This window comes from Dasypus novemcinctus, chromosome 19 (assembly GCF_030445035.2).
Source record: "Dasypus novemcinctus isolate mDasNov1 chromosome 19, mDasNov1.1.hap2, whole genome shotgun sequence".
Taxonomy (NCBI): domain Eukaryota; kingdom Metazoa; phylum Chordata; class Mammalia; order Cingulata; family Dasypodidae; genus Dasypus; species Dasypus novemcinctus.
Window position 1 is genome coordinate 2,898,042 of NC_080691.1, and position 16,198 is coordinate 2,914,239.

Below are 16,198 nucleotides of genomic sequence, written 5' to 3' on the forward strand. Positions count from 1 at the left end.
TAGCAAATAGCAGCAGATTAGAAGAGGCAGAGCAGAGAATTGGCGATGTGGAAGACAGTACATCAGAAATCAAACAGATAGTGGAATTGATCAATAAAAAGATAGGAAAAATCCACCTAGGACTTAGGGACCTGAGTGACTATGCAAAACACACAAACATACATATTATAGGCATACCAGAAAGAGAAGAGAAGGGAAAGGGGTCAGAAGGAGTGTTGCAGGAAATAATGGCTGAAAACTTCCCAAATCTACTGAAAGAGATGGATGTACATATCCAAGAAGCACAATGCACCCCAAACATCATAAACTCCAACAGGCCCACCCCAAGACATATACTTGTCAAATTATCCAACGCTCAAGACAAAGAGAAAATTCTAAAAGCAGCAAGAGAAAAGAAAACCATCACACACAAGGAAAGCTCCATTAAATTAAGTGCTGATTTCTCATCTGAAACCATGGAGGCAAGAAGGCAGTGGTATGATATAGTCAAGGTACTAAAAGAAAAAAACTTCCAGCCAAGAATACTCTACCCAGCTAAACTAGCATTCAAAAATGATAGAGAGTTCAAAATATTCACAAATAAACAGAAATTGGAGTATGCCAACAAGAAACCTCCCCTTCAAGAAATTCTAAAGGGAGTTCTGCAGGAAGAAAGGAAAAAACAGGACAGGCAGAGATGGAGGAGAGTGTAAAAGGAACAAAAAAGACAAAAAGAGAAGAAAAAACAAACAAACAAAATATGACAAACACAAATCCAATCAAAATATGACTACCATAAATAATTCCTTGCAAGTAATAACACTGAATGTCAATGGATTAAACTCACCTATCAAAAGATTCAGACTGGGACTTTGGATAAGGAAATATGACCCATCTATATGCTGTCTACAAGAGACATGTCTTAGACCCAGAGATTCATGGAACCTAAAACTGAATGGTTGGAAAAAACGCTTACAAACAAACAATAACCAAAAAAAGGCAGGAGTAGCTATATTAATATCAGACAAAATAGATTTTAAGTGTGAAACAATTGTGAGAGACAAAGAAGGATACTACATATTAGTGAAAGGGACAATCTTTCAAGAAGAACAAACAATCATCAATATTTATGCTCCTAACAAGGGCACCTCTAAATACATGAGGCAAAAGCTGGAAAAACTAAGTGAAAGAATAGATGCATCTACAATTATAGAGGGGGATTTCAATACACCACAATCAACTCTGGACAGAATATCTAAAAAGAGAATCACTAAAGAAATGAAATATTTGAGCAATATATAAGAGGAGCTAGATCTAATAGACATATATAGATCATTAAACCCAAAGACAGCAGGATATACATTTTTCTCAAGTGCACATGGATCATTCTCCAAGATAGACAACATGCTAGGCCACAAAGAAAGGCTTAATGAATTTAGAAAGATCGAAATCATACAAAATAATATCTCTGACCACAGTGGAGTGAAGCTGGAAATCTGCAAGGGCCAGAGGCCCAGATTTCACACCAAGATATGGAAATTAAACAGCACACTCTTAGAAAAACAGTGGGTCAAAGAGGAAATCTCAAAAGAAATCAAGACTACCTTGAAACAAATGATAATGATAACACAACATACCAAAATTTATGGGATGCAGCAAAAGGAGTACTGAGAGGGAAATTATAGCCAAAAATTCATACATCAAAAAAGAAGAAAGAGCAAAAATTGAAGAACTAACTGCACATTTGGAGGAATTGAAAAAAAACAACAAAGTAATCGCACGGGAAGAAGAAGGAAGGAAATAACAAAGATAAGAGCTGAACTAAATTAAATAGAAAATAAGAAAGCACTTGAAAAGATAAACAAGACCAAGAGCTGGTTTTTTGAGAAGATCAATAAAATTGACAAACCTTTAGTGAGACTAACAAAGAAAAAGAGAGAGAAGATGCAAATACACAAAATAAGAAATGAGAAAGGAGATATCATCACTGACCCCACAGAAATAAAGACTATCATAAGAGGATACTTTGAAAAACTATATTCCAACAAAAATGACAATTCAGAGGAAATAGACAAATTCCTAGAAACACATATGCAGCCCATATTGACAAAAGAAGAAATTGAAGATCTCAAGAAACCAATCACAGGTAAAGAGATAGAATCAGTCATTAAAAACCTCCCAACTAAGAAGAGCCCAGGGCCAGACGGCTTCACAGGTGAATTCTACAAAATATTCTGGAAAGAACTAACACCAATCCTGCTGAACCTCTTCCAAAAATTGAAACAGAAGGAACATTGCCTAACTCATTCAATAATGCCAACATTGCCCTAGTACCAAAGCCAAACAAAGACACCACAAGAAAGGAAAATTAAAGACCAATTTCTCTAATAATGTAGATGCAAAAATACTTAACAAAATACTTGCTAATCATATTCAACAACACATTAAATAAATTATACACCACGACCAAGTGGGATTCATTCCAGGTATGCAAGGAAGGTTCAACATAAGAAAATCAATCAATGTAATACACCATATAAACAGACTGAAGGAAAAAAATCACATGATTATATCTATAGATGCAGAAAAAGCATTTGACAAAATACAGCACCCTTTCTTGATAAAAACCCTGAAAAGATCAGAATACAAGGAAATATTTTGAACATGATAAAGAGTATATATGAAAAACCCACAGCCAACATCGTTTACAATGGACAAATCCTAAAATCCTTCCCTCTAATGTCAGGAACAAGACAAGGATGCCCACTGTCTCCCCTTCTATTTAACATTGTCTTAGAAGTACTTGCTTGAGCACTGAGGCAAGAACCAGATATAAAAGGCATTCAAATTGGAAAGGAAGAAGTCAAAATTTCATTATTTGCAGATGACATGATCCTATACATAGAAAACCCTGAGATATCTACAACAAAGCTTCTAGAACTCATAAATGAGTGTAGTAAAGTTGCGGTTATAAGATCAATGCACAAAAATCAGTAGCATTTCCGTAAACCAACAAGAGCAAAATCAGGAGGAAATCAAGAAACAAATACCATTCACAATAGTAAATGAAATAATCAAATATTTAGGAATAAATTTAACTAAAGATGTAATAAACTTATAAACCAAGAACTATACAAGACTGTTCAAGGAAATCAAAGAAGACCTAAATAAATGGAAGAATATTCCCTGTTCATGGATAGGAAGACTAAATACTGTTAAGATGTCTATCCTTCAAAAACTGACCTACACATTCAAGGCAATCCCAATAAAAATCAACACAGCCTTCTTTAAGGAACTAGAAAAACTAACTATGAAATTTATTTGGAAGGGAAAGAGGCCCCGAATAGCCAAAGACATACTGAAAAAGAAAAACGAAATTAGAGGAATCACACTTCCTGACTTCAAAACATAATACAAAGCTACAGTAGTGAAAACAGCATGGTATTGGCATAAGGAGAGACACACAGATCAATGGAATTGAATTGAGAGTTCTGATATAGAACCTCATATATATAGCCATATAATATTCAATAAAGCCACCAAACTCCCTCAACTGGGAGAGAATGGCCTATTCAACAAATGGTGTCTGGAGAACTGGATATCCACATGTAGAAGAACGAAAGAGGATTACCCTCTCACACCTTATACAAAGATCAACTCAAGATGGATCAAAGACCTAAATATAAGAGCCAAGACCATAAAGACCTTGGAAAGCAGTGTAGGGAAACATCTACAAGACCTTGTAATAGGAAATGGCTTCATGAACATCACACCAAAAGCACGAGCAGCAAAAGAATTAATAGATAAATGGGACTTCCTCAAAATTAAAGCCTTCTGCACCTCAAAGGAGTTTGTCAAGAAAGTAAAAAGGGAACCTACACAATGGGAGAATATATTTGGCAATAATATATCTGATAAGAGACTTATAACTTGCATATATAAAGAACTCCTATATCTTGAAAATAAAAAGATAAACAACCCATTTAAAAAATGGGAAAATGATTTAAACAGACACTTCTCCAAAGAAGAAATACAAATGTCTAAAAAACACGTGAAAAAATGCTCCAAATCTTTAGCTATCAGGGAAATGCAAATCAAAACTACAATGAGATATCATCTTACTCCCATAAGATTGGCAGCTATGAAAAAATCAGAAGAATACAAATGCTGGAGAGGATGTGAAGAAAGGGGAACACTCATCCACTGCTGGTGGGAATGCAGAAGGGTCCACCATTCTGGAGGACAGTTTGGCAGTTTCTCAAAAAACTAACCATAGATTTGCCATATGACCAGCAATTCCACTGCTGGGTATATACCCAGCAGAACTGAAAACAAAGACACAAACTGATATACGCACACCAATGTTCATAGCAGCGTTGTTCACTATCGCCAAAAGTTGGAATCAACCCAAATGCCCATTAACAGATGAGTGGATCAATAAAATGTGGTATATACATACAGTGGAATACTACTCGGCTGTAAGAACAAATACACCACAAACACATATGATAACATGGATGAATCTTGAAAACCTTATGTTGAGTGAAGCAACCCAGGCATTGAAGGACAAATACTACATGACCTCAATGATATGAAATAAGCAAGCTGCCTCAGACAGCTAGAGACTGGAAGATAGGCTTTCAGGAAATTCGTGGGTAGAGGAAGGATGTTAGCTGAAATCTACATGGGTGAAATCTTTGATAAGCTGGAGGTAAGTATGTGTACAAGGAAGGGATAAAATGGGGGCATATGGTTACATTTGGGTGGGGCTTTGGGGGTTTGAGGGGGGCTAGGGATGGGTGGATGTGTAATATTGCCCAAGAAATGGGGGGCAGGCTGGGGCAACACAGGAACATAGGGGATTGTCATGTGTTGGTTGAGAGTATAATGCTGAGAAAACCTTTTCAAAATATAATTAGGAAAGTTACCTGTTTAAGATACTCAAAGGGGATCTTCTGATGCAGGACAGACTCCTAGGGAATATCTGAATGCTCGTTTTGTCAGAGTGGGTTATACCATTGGGTAGAGACCCATATAATGAGAGTGAAGGTAGACCCCCAACCTGGGGAGGACTAATGCCATCAAATAGAGGGAACTGTATCTCTCAAGAGAAATGGTGGCTCCCAGGGCATTAGGGCAGTTGAGCAAGTCAAGCCCTCAACACTGTTGCAAGTATCTCTGAACATGGCTCCTCAAGAAATGAAGTTTGAATGTCACTGTGGGCACCAAGGGGAAGGAGAAATAGATATTGAATAGATGGAACCAAAGTAAATGTGAGGGCAAAAGAAGTGTTTCACAAGAGTTCACAAGGATGGATATAAAACATACAATGTTACACCAAAAACATATAGGGGATGACAGGCTAATAACGTAATCCATAATGTAAAACATAGGATAACTAAAAAATTTAAAAAACTGTATAGCCTAAAGTATAAACCACAATGTAAACACAAATGTTACCTTGTTTGAAAGCTATTGTCTCAATATCTGTACATCAGTTTCAGTAAATATGATATGAATAAGTTAAAAAATTATCGCTGTTCAAGGGAAAAGGTTTTATAATGGATATGTGGGAGTACTGTATATTGTATATATGAATTACTGTGATCTAAGGCTCTTGTGAAGAGAAGCTCAATAATTAGGGAAAAAAGAAAAGGAAAATATAGGATGTAGAATCTTTCAAAATCAATATATATTCTATATCTAACCTTTAAACTCATTGCTATTTTCCATTTTACTATTAAGCGAACCTGACATTATATTGGGCTTCACTTTTCAGGAAGTTTTGGATCACAGAGCGGTTCAACAATGGCAGCGGAGGAATACTGGTATGGGATGTTATTGACAGGGGACATATGGTTGACAGGGAGTTATACAGGGCATGTGTCCAGGGTGCATGGAAATGCTTGGATATACTCATAGTGGAAACAATTAAAAACAAAAGCAGGCAGGGTACTGGGTTTATGGCTGGGGGGTGCTCTGTCGTGGTCCCTAGGGGAGCAGCAGCAGTCCCCCAGGTGCAATGGCAAGGAGCAGGAAGGAATGAGGGTCTAACAGTGAGCCACTGATACTAATGACTATGCTTGTGAGCCTATACACTTGAAATAAGAACAAGGCCTAGAGCAGTACTGTGTCTAAGAGTTCCCTCCTGACAGCCTCCGGGTTACTCAAATGTGGCCAGTCTCAAAGCCAAACTCAGCATGTAAATGCAATGCTTTCCCCCCAGTATGGGACATGACACCCAGGGATGAGCCTGCCTGGCACCGAGGGATCATACCAAGTATCAGCTGATGACATAACTAGAAAATGACCTTGAATTAAAGGTTCAACGTGGACCAGCAGAATGTCTACATATCATAACAAGAGTTAAAAATGCTGTTTGACCTAAAGTAAGGGGGAAATGGAAAGGACAAATGGCTATGAGTCTCTAAAAAAGAGTCTGGAGGTTGTCAGAAGGATTGCCCTTATGCACACCTGAGCAGAGTCTCAGAGACAAATAAAGTAGATACAACCCCAGGTATTGGTTCTTTTGAGGGCTAAAGAGACCCACAGGTTCTATGGTCATGGCAGATGGAGTTCACTGCCATGTCAGTTGGCCCTTCTTTGGATCTGGTGTTTCTGAGTGATGGAATTGGACTCAGATATGATCTCTTTTCACAAGCCTTTCTTGCTACTTTACTGGAATTGTAGTTGGTGCTGGGGTTTAAGATATACCTAGGGGATTTGAATCTCTGGGCTGACAATATGATAGCCAGGCCCTGAGCCTCAACAGACTTCAGCTCCTACAGTGTGCTTTATTGGACTTACCCCACTCAGCTAACATGGAGTTGAAGAATGTCAACCACTGCACCATGGAGCCTAGAGTGCCTACAACTGAAAGCAGGAGGATTGCATCCAGTATCCATGTGGAAAATAAGCCCCCTCTTGACAAAGATGTGGAATGGACCCAACCAAGCCAAGGTCCACAGGAAGGAAGATTACTGTAAGGATTAGACTGGACTTAATGATATTCTATTCATGAACTATTGTGGCTAATAATCAAGAAAATGTGGCATTGGTGTGGAAAAAGTGGCCATGGTGGCTGCTGGGAGTGGGGAATGGGAGGAAGAAATGAGATGTGGAGGCATTTTCAGTACTTGGAGTTGTCCTGAGTGTTGCTGCAGGGACAATTGCCGGACATTGTATGTCCTCCCATGGCCCACTGGATGGAATGTGGGAGAGTGTGGGCTATGGTGTGGAACACAGGCCATGGAGTGCAGCGATGCCCAGAGATGTTCTCACCAGATGCAATGGATGTGTCATGATGATGGGGGAGAGTGTTACTGTGGGGGTAGTGGAGGGGTGGTGGTGTTTGGGGTGAATGGGGACCTCATATTTTTTGAATGTAATATATTTTTTTAAATGAATAAATAAAATAAAATTTTAAAAAAAATTCTAAGTGCTGATGTTGCCTCAGAAACAATGGAGGTAGGGAAACAGTGGCACCATATTTTTAAGGTACTGATAGAAAAAATTTCCAGCCAAGAATTCTGTCTCCAGCAAAACTATCCTTAAGAAATATTTAAAGCCTTCACAGACAAAGAAATTCTGAGAGAATGTCACCAAGAGGCTGGTTTTACAAAACATACTACAGTGTATGTTACAGGCTGAAAGGAAACAACAATGGTGAGAGACTTGGAGAAGAGTTTAGTAATGAAGATAATAAATAAGCATTACTGGAAGGGTTAAATGACAGAAAATAGTAAGATATGACAACAGAAATCGAAGGGATAAAATGGACAAGATAAGAAAAGCTTTATAGTGATATTGAATGTTAATGTACTGAACTCCTCAATCAAAAGGCATAGAATGACAGAATGGATTAAAAATATGAGCCATCTGTTCATTGACTACAAGAGGCTCATTTTATTATTTTTAGTTTTTTAATGAGGTACTGGGGACTGAACCCAGAACCTCATACATGGAAAACAGGCTCTCACCCACTGAGCTACACCCACTCCCCCAAAGACTCACTTTAGATGCAAGGACACAATCAGCCTGGAAGTGAAAGGTTGGAAAGAGCTATTCCATGTGAGTAGTAATAAAAAAAGATCTGGAGTAATGGCATTAATATCAGACAAAATAGATTTTAAATGCAAAACTATTATAATGGATGAAGACGGTAACTATATATTAATAAATGGGAAAAGTAAACAAGAAGAAATAACAATAATAAATATTTATGCACCAACTTAGTTCCCCAAAGTACGTGAGGCAAACACTGGCCAACCTGGCAGGAGAAATTGGTGTTTCTACTTTCAGAATTGAATAGAACACCTGGACAGGGGATAAATAAGGAAAAAGAGAGCTTGAACAATATCATAAATGAAATAAATCTAACATACATTTGTAGAACATTACACTCAGCCCAAAGCAACATGATATACATTCTTCTCAAGTTCTCATTAACCTTTCTCCAGGACAGACTTTCTGTTGGAACATGAATCAGATCTGAATAAATTTAAAAAGATAGAAATTAAAGAAAGGACTGTCTCTGATCATAATGGAATTAAGTTGGAAATTAATAACAAGTTGAAAAAAAGGAAAATTCACTAATACATTTAGATTAAACAGTATACTCTTAAATAATCAGTGATTCAAAGAAGAAATTGCAAGCAAAGTCAGTAAATATCTCAAGATGAGTTAAAACAGATACATAGCATATAAAAACTTATGATAGAGAAGCAGATGTGGCTCGTACAACTTGGCTCCTGCTTACCACATGGGAGGTCATTGTTTCAGATCCCCATGCCTCCTGAAGAAGACAGTGACCTGGCATGATAGATGGGCATGGCCAGCTGACATAACAACAGACACAAGAAGAAAAAACATGTTGAGAGACGCGAAAAAGCATGAGCAGAGGTTCCTGGGGACTCCTAAAGAAGATAGTGAGCTGATGTGATGGGAAGGCATGGTGAGCTGATGCAAACGAAATGTGGGGAGGAAAAGCAGACTAAGAGACACAACAAAGCAGGGAGCAGAGGTGGCTCTAACAATTAAGCACCTCCCTCCCACAGCAGAGGTCAGGGATTTGCCTCCCAGTGCCTCCTATAGAATCAAGGATAATGAGCAGGCACAGTAAGTGAAAATCAACAAGGGGGTGGGAAGAAATACATAAATAAAGTAAATCTTAAAAAACCTTATAATAGGTGAGCAGATGCAGCCCAATTGTTTGAGTATCTGCTTCCCATGTACGAGGCCCTGAGTTCAATCCCCTGTACCTCCTAAAACAATTATGGCAGCGCTCACAATGAAATTTATATTCTTCAATGTTTGCTTTAAAAAAGAAGAAAGAGCTAAAATTAAAGACATACCTGTACATTTGGAGTAACTAGAAAAAGAGCTGCAAACCAACCCAAAAACAATAGAAGAAAAGAAACAATAAGATTAGAGCATGAGTAAATAAAATGGTTAATAAAAATAGACAAAAGAGAGAATCAACAGAATCAAAAGATGGTTCTTGGAGAAGATTAGCTAGTTTAAACAAAGGAAAAAAGAAAGACGATGTAAATAAATAAAATTGGAAATGAGATGGTGGCATTAATGCTACTTGAGCAGAAATTAAAATATCAAAAAAAGATAATATTAAATGTATGCAAACAAACCTGACAAATGTTCATGAAATGGATGAATTCCTAGAAATCCATGAACAACCCACACTGACCCTAGAAGAAATCTAAGAACTCAGCAAGCCAGTCGCAAGTAAAACAAATGTAACAGTCATCAGAAACCCTCCCAAAATGAAAGGCCCAAGACCAGTTGGCTTCACAGTGAATTCTGCTAATCATTCAAAGATGATCTTATACTGATCTTTCTCAACTTCTTCCAAAAGTTGAGCAGGAAAGAACACTACCAAACTCTGTCACTGAAGCCATCACCTCAATACTAAAGCCAGATAGAGCTATTATGAAAAAAATTATAGGCAAATATTTCTAATGAATATAGATGCAAAAGTCTTCAAAAAAATACTTCCTGACCAAGATAAAAAGCACATTAAAATCATGCATCATGAACATATGTTGTTTTTTTTGTGTGTGTGAGGTATTGGAGCCAGTGATTGAATGTAGGACCCTGTATATGGAAAACCAGCAATAACCACTGAATTTCATTGGTTAGTTTTTTTCATTTGTTTCCTTGTTTGTATTAATTTTAGGAGGTACTGGGAACTAAACATGTGGGAAGCAGAGGCTCAACCATTTGACCAACATCCACTCCCTGATCATATGGGTTTTATAGCAGGTATGCAAGGATGGTTCAGTGTAAGAAAATCAGTGTATTACACCTCATTAATAAATTGAAGATAAAAAGCACTTGATTATCGCAATTGAGTTGAAAAGACTTTTCACAAAACACATCATTTCTTGATAAAAACTCTCTGAAACACAGCAGTAGAAGGAATCTTTATCAATAGGATAAAGGCCATATGTGATAAAACCCAAGACAAACATGGTAGCGAATAGTGAAAGATCATTTTTTTCCCAATCTCATTGCAAAAAAAACAAGGATGTCCACTATTTCTTCTGTTAATCAGTATTGTGCTAGATGTTCTAACTAGAGCAATTATGCAAGAAAACATACAAAAGTCACCCAAACAGGAAAGGAAGAAATAAAATGTTCACTATTCCCCAATGATATGGTCCTATATTAGAATATCCTGAAAAATCAGTCACAATATTACTAGGACTAATAGGCATTTTCAGCAAAGTTGCAGAATAAATATTAATATGCAAAAAGTCAATACAGTTTCTATACACTACTAAAGAGCAAACTGAGGAGGAAGGTAGGAAAAAATTCCATTTACAAGAGTGACTAAAAGAATCAAATGTTCAAGGAATAACCAACCAAAGATATAAAGGGCCTGTATTAAAAGAACTATAGAACATTTTCAAAAGAAACCAAGGAAGTCTTTAATAAATTGAAGAACATTCCATGTTCATGTGTTGGAAGACTAAATATCACTAAGAGTTCAATTTTACACCAACTGCACTATAGATTTAATGTAATGCTGATACAAGTTCAAAAGCCTTTTTTGTAAAATTGGAAAAGCCGATTCGCAAATTTATCTGGAAGGATATGGGACCATGAATAGCCAAAACTATCTTAAACTAGAAGAATGAAGCTGAAGGACTCTCACTTTCTGACTCTAAAGCATATTATTTACCTAAAGTGGTAAAAAAAACAGCATGTACTGGTATAAAGATAGATTGAGGGGATCAAATCATCAAGAGTTCCAAAATAGACCCTCATATCTATGGTCAAGTGATTTTTGACAAGGCTGTGAAACAAACCCAGCTGAATCAGAACAGCCTATTCAACAAATGGAGCTGGGAAAACTGGGTACTCATATCTCAAAGAAAGGAAAGGATCCCTATCTCACACCTAATACAAAAATGAACTCAAAATAGGTCAAGGACCTAAATGTAAAATTAGAACTATAAAACTCCTAGAAGAAATGTAGGGAAACAACTTTTAGATCTTGTGTTAAGTGGTGGTTTCTTGGCCCTTACACCCAAAACACAAGCAATGAAATAAAAAATAGATTAAAAGGACTTATGACTTCCTCAAAATTAAACATTTTTGTGTTTCAAACAATTTTTCAAGACAGTTAAAAGGCAGCATATTCAATGGGAGAAAAACCAACAAGGTTTTCATTTCCATGTTTTATAAATAGATCACAGAAGTCCATGACCAAAAAACAACCAAATTTAAAAATGGGCAAAAGAATTGAATAGACATTTTTTCCAAAGAGAAAATACAGATGGCCAAAAGAGCACATGAAAAGATGTTCAGCATCACTAGCTTTTAGGAAAATGATCAAAACTGCAATGTGATAATGTTTCAAGCCATACAGAATGGTCATTATTAAAAAGATAGAGAATTACATGTGTTTGAGAGGATGTGGAGAAATATGAACTATCCTTCACTGTTGATGGGAATGTAAATGGTGTTGCCACTGTGGATGATGATTTGGTGGTCCCTCAGGAAGCTAAATATAGAACTACTCTATGATCCAGCAATCCTACAACTAGGAATATATACAGAAGGACTGAAAGAAAGAAGGATAACAGATATTTGCACATCCATGTTCATAGTTGCATTACTCACAATTGCTGAAAGATGGAAACAGCTTAAATGCCCATCAAACAATGAATGGATAAACAAAATGTGGCATAAACTTGCAAGATAATCCTCTTCACATGTAAGAAGAAATGAAATCAGGATGCATGTGACAACAAGGATTAACCTTGAGGATACTATGTTGAGTGAAAGAAGGCAGAAATAAGAGGATGAATATTGTATGTTCTCACTGATATGGAATCAATACTATTAGTAAGCTTATGTAATTACACTATAGAGTACAGGTTAATAGGAGATAAAATGCTGGCTAAGAAGGGGGAGGTATATGGACTGTATGTAAAATGTTTAATAAAGTCAGTTGTAAATATGTTGCAGTGGAGAGAGTTGAAAGTAGCACATTATAATGGCTATTGCATATACTGCTTATTTATAACTTGTGATTGTAGTTGAAAGATGTAGTCTAGGGAGGTTAATATTAATTGAAAGACAGCTATAGGATAGTCTACATAGTGATTTTGGTGGCAGATGAGGATTCTGTTTAATAATACAAATGCAAGAATGTTCCTTGACTACAAGATATTAAGAATTTGTTGATAAATAAGAAAAATACAACTAATATAGACTGTAATTACTAACAATATTGTAATATTTTTGTAGGAAAGGCAAAGTAGGTACTATATCAATGCTAAAGGTAAGAAAAATGAGCTTAGTTTTATGAGAGGTGAATATGATTAAACATTTTTTTCTTCATTTCCTTCATTAAAAGGAGATGTAGGTCATGTCATTTAACCAATCTCTGCTCATTTATGTATCTTTCTGAACACTGGAGAAATAATTGAGTTTGCTTTTAGGATTAAATATGATAAATGTGACCGGACAGAAATTTTTAGATTAATGCTTTCATAATTTGTCAAGCCACCTTTTGTATATTATTTTATTTTTTGAAGTAGAGATAAAGTTAGAAAACAATCAATGAGGGAGTAGATGTAGCTCAAGTGGTTAATTTCCAGCTTCCCATGTAGGAGGCCCTGGATTCAATCCCTGGTCCTTCTAAAAACAAAATAAAAAAGTGAAATAAACGAACTCTCATTGGAGAGTGGACATAGCTCAATGGGTGGGTTGTTTTTTTTTTGTTTTCATTTTTTTTTAATGTTACATTAAAAAAATATGAGGTCTCCATATACCCCCCACCTCCTTACCCTACTCCGCCCATAACAACAACCTCCTCCCATCATCATGGGACATTCTTGCTTCCCACGTAAGAGGTCCTGAATTCAATCTCTGTCACCTCCCCCCCCCAAAAAAAAGTCGTGGCGGGGTGACGTCATCAACCAGCGACGGAAGCGATACCCGGGAAACACCTCCGCAGAGACTCTGGAGGTTGGTAGAGGCTGGAGAGGGGCTCCAGGAATACCGAATTGAAGAAGGAGAAAAGTATCAGGTAGGAAACTTCTACCCGGCACCAACTGGTGCTCTTCGCTTCCCTCTCAGCGGGGCCCCGCGAAGCTTCTGGGCTCTGCAGCAAGCGGCCTGGACCCCTCTCACCCGGGAAAGAGGTTTTCAAGGAACTAACAGCAGTGAGTTGGGGCCCCGTGCGTATCCAGGCACAGAGACCCAGTGCTGAAAACCATTTGCTGCGGGGTGCTGGAAGCAAAAGGGCCCCCATTTTGGGGTGTTGGGGAATAAAATCTCAGCAGATTGGCTGTGGCTGAGCGGCGCAGTCACCACATCCAGTTTCTGCCGGTTGAATTCCCTAAATGCAGACTGGACCTTTCCGAGGGTCCCGCCTTTCTGCAATGACTCTCCGAGGCAGGATAACCTAGCAGGGAAGAAACTTTAGGCAGAAAAGCCTCACAGAGGAAAACGGAGAGGGAGGATTAAACTGAACTCCTGCTGGACTGGAGAGTTCCAGAAATGAAAAGTGTAAGGAAAGTGGGGCACTGAGTGAGGAAGAGTCAACAAATCTTAGGAGCAGGGGACAAAATTCTATACAGAAACAAAGAGAACAGATCAAGATTCCTGAAGACGGAAGAGGGGGAAAACTGGCAAATTATGGCAGGCTGTTATGTTTCTTGTACTGGGGAAAGGAGGGCTTATAAGAGATGGGAATTAAGTTAAGCTTTAGTTTGCTGATGTAGGGCTTAGCTTAAAGGTCTCCATCCAAGGTCAGCTTAATTTATTTAACGTACCCCAGTTTGATCTGGCTGTCAGCCATTGAGAGTTGTGATAAAGGTGTTGAACCCATTTTCATTCACTGCCTAAGGCCTCGGGGTAATATTTGCTAGTTGTTTTCATGTTGGCCTCATAGATGATCATGATGTCAGTTTTAACATGATCATAATTTTTAGGTCATCCCAGACATAAAGAAATAATTTGCTGGGTCACAAGTGGTTGGTGACACACATTCAAATCTTTGGGACAGACAGTCCACCAGGAGATTATAATGAATATTATGAGTGATAAAAGGTCCAAACGCCCACCTCATAGTATATGTCTAAACCCAGTTCCCATGTTTTGACCCAAATGAAATCAAAGTGATCAGAAGAAAGGCCTTACCTGTTTAAGTCATGTAGTGCATTTAATTATTTCATTTAATTTTACCTTAACTTCCACAAAAGTGTGTACCCAAATACAACAGGTGGTGTTGGCAATGACAAAAATGCCTCCTTGTTCAGCTAATAAGTAACAAGTTAAGCTAATAAATCTAATGAGTTGTTGTGCAGCTATAGTTTTAGCAGTAGATTCAGTAATGTCTCCTATTGTGATTCTAATCCTGTTTTCATTTGTGTTAGCCCCAAGCCAAGGTAGCAGCAATCTGCCCAAAGACCCAAACCCAGAATCATTACCTCCCTGGGTAAATTCTCTTTCCCCTGAGACTGTAGTGTGAGGGGAGTAATCCAGTGAGAAGTTTCAGATTTATTATAAATTCCTAAAGGATTGTGAGGTGACCAAATGCACATTGCCCAGGCATTTTATCAACTGTAATGGTAATTTACAACCCAGTTTCAAGTATCTGATAACATTTCCAAAACAAAAATATTGCCTGGGAAAATGGATATGGCTCAAGTGATTGTGCTCCCACCTACCATATAGGAGGTCCAGGGTTTGATTCTCAAGGCTGCCTGTTGAAAGGCAAGCTGGCCATAACGGTGAGCTTGCCTGAGTGGAGTGCTGAGAACTGGCCCATGCAGAGAGCTGGCACAGCAAGGTGATGCAACAGAAAGAGGCACAGAGGAGAGACAATAAGAGATGCAGCAGACCAGGGAGCTGAGGTTGCACAAGAGTTTGAGCTCATCTCTCCTACTCTGGAAGGTTCCAGGATCAATTCCCAGTGCCACCTAAAGAGAAGACAAGCAGACATAGAAGAACACATGGAGAGCAGACAGTAAGTGCAAGGCAATGGGGGAGAAATAAATAGATAAAATAAATCTTAGAACAATTTTTAAAAAATTATTGCATGACAGAACAATATAAATACAGTCAATGTGATGTTGTTTATAGATTTATTAGTAGGAATACTATAATTTGTCCTTAGTATCCAAGGGTCTGTCTTATTGAGACTATAAATGAAAAGCTTACCAAAATTTATTTGTATTGTGAATATTTTGTAGATCCAGTAACCTAAACCTGAAAGTAGACATGCATTGTTAATGTAACTTGTAGTTTGTGGAGGTATGTAGACTATTATGGCAAGTTTTCCACACTCTTCTATGATATCGTTATAATTCTCTCAATCAGTTGTGTCTATTGTGTGGTTTACACTGAGCAAAAACAGGTTCTTTCCTTCCAATACAATTTAAAGACCAATTCCTGAGACACTGGGTTTCCAGGTGAGAAAGTTTATTTGCTAGGCAAGCAAAGAGATCATTGTTCTAGCAAGGACCCAAAAATGTGCCTCCTTGATTTTAAGGAGTTTGGGGTTTTTATGGTTTCAAACAGGGGAGGGTGGAGTGGTTATAATCACAATAGTAAAAATGTACAAGCCTAGTTTTCAAATAACCATAAACAAAAGACCAGACTGTAATAACCATCACAATAGTATGTGTACACAAGGGTGTGCTTAATTTGAAATCACCATAAAGAAAGGTGAGGTTGACCTAGC

At 37.7% G+C, this 16,198-nt stretch overlaps 1 protein-coding gene across 3 annotated transcripts in view; it reads left to right on the forward strand.

Moving 5' to 3' along the window:
* The first annotated feature begins 13,425 nt into the window (after positions 1–13,425).
* The window catches only part of LOC101417520 (zinc finger protein 709-like), a 41,549-nt gene continuing 38,776 nt past the window's right edge, over positions 13,426–16,198 (forward strand). Inside the window, exon 1 of one of the 3 annotated variants that reach the window (XM_058281128.1) lies at positions 13,426–13,537. The gene's annotated coding sequence lies outside the window, so the exon portion shown is untranslated. Of the gene's footprint in view, positions 13,538–15,258; positions 15,482–16,198 lie in introns of those variants that run through there. The other 2 variants (XM_058281129.2, XM_058281127.2) reach the window with 2 other exon arrangements.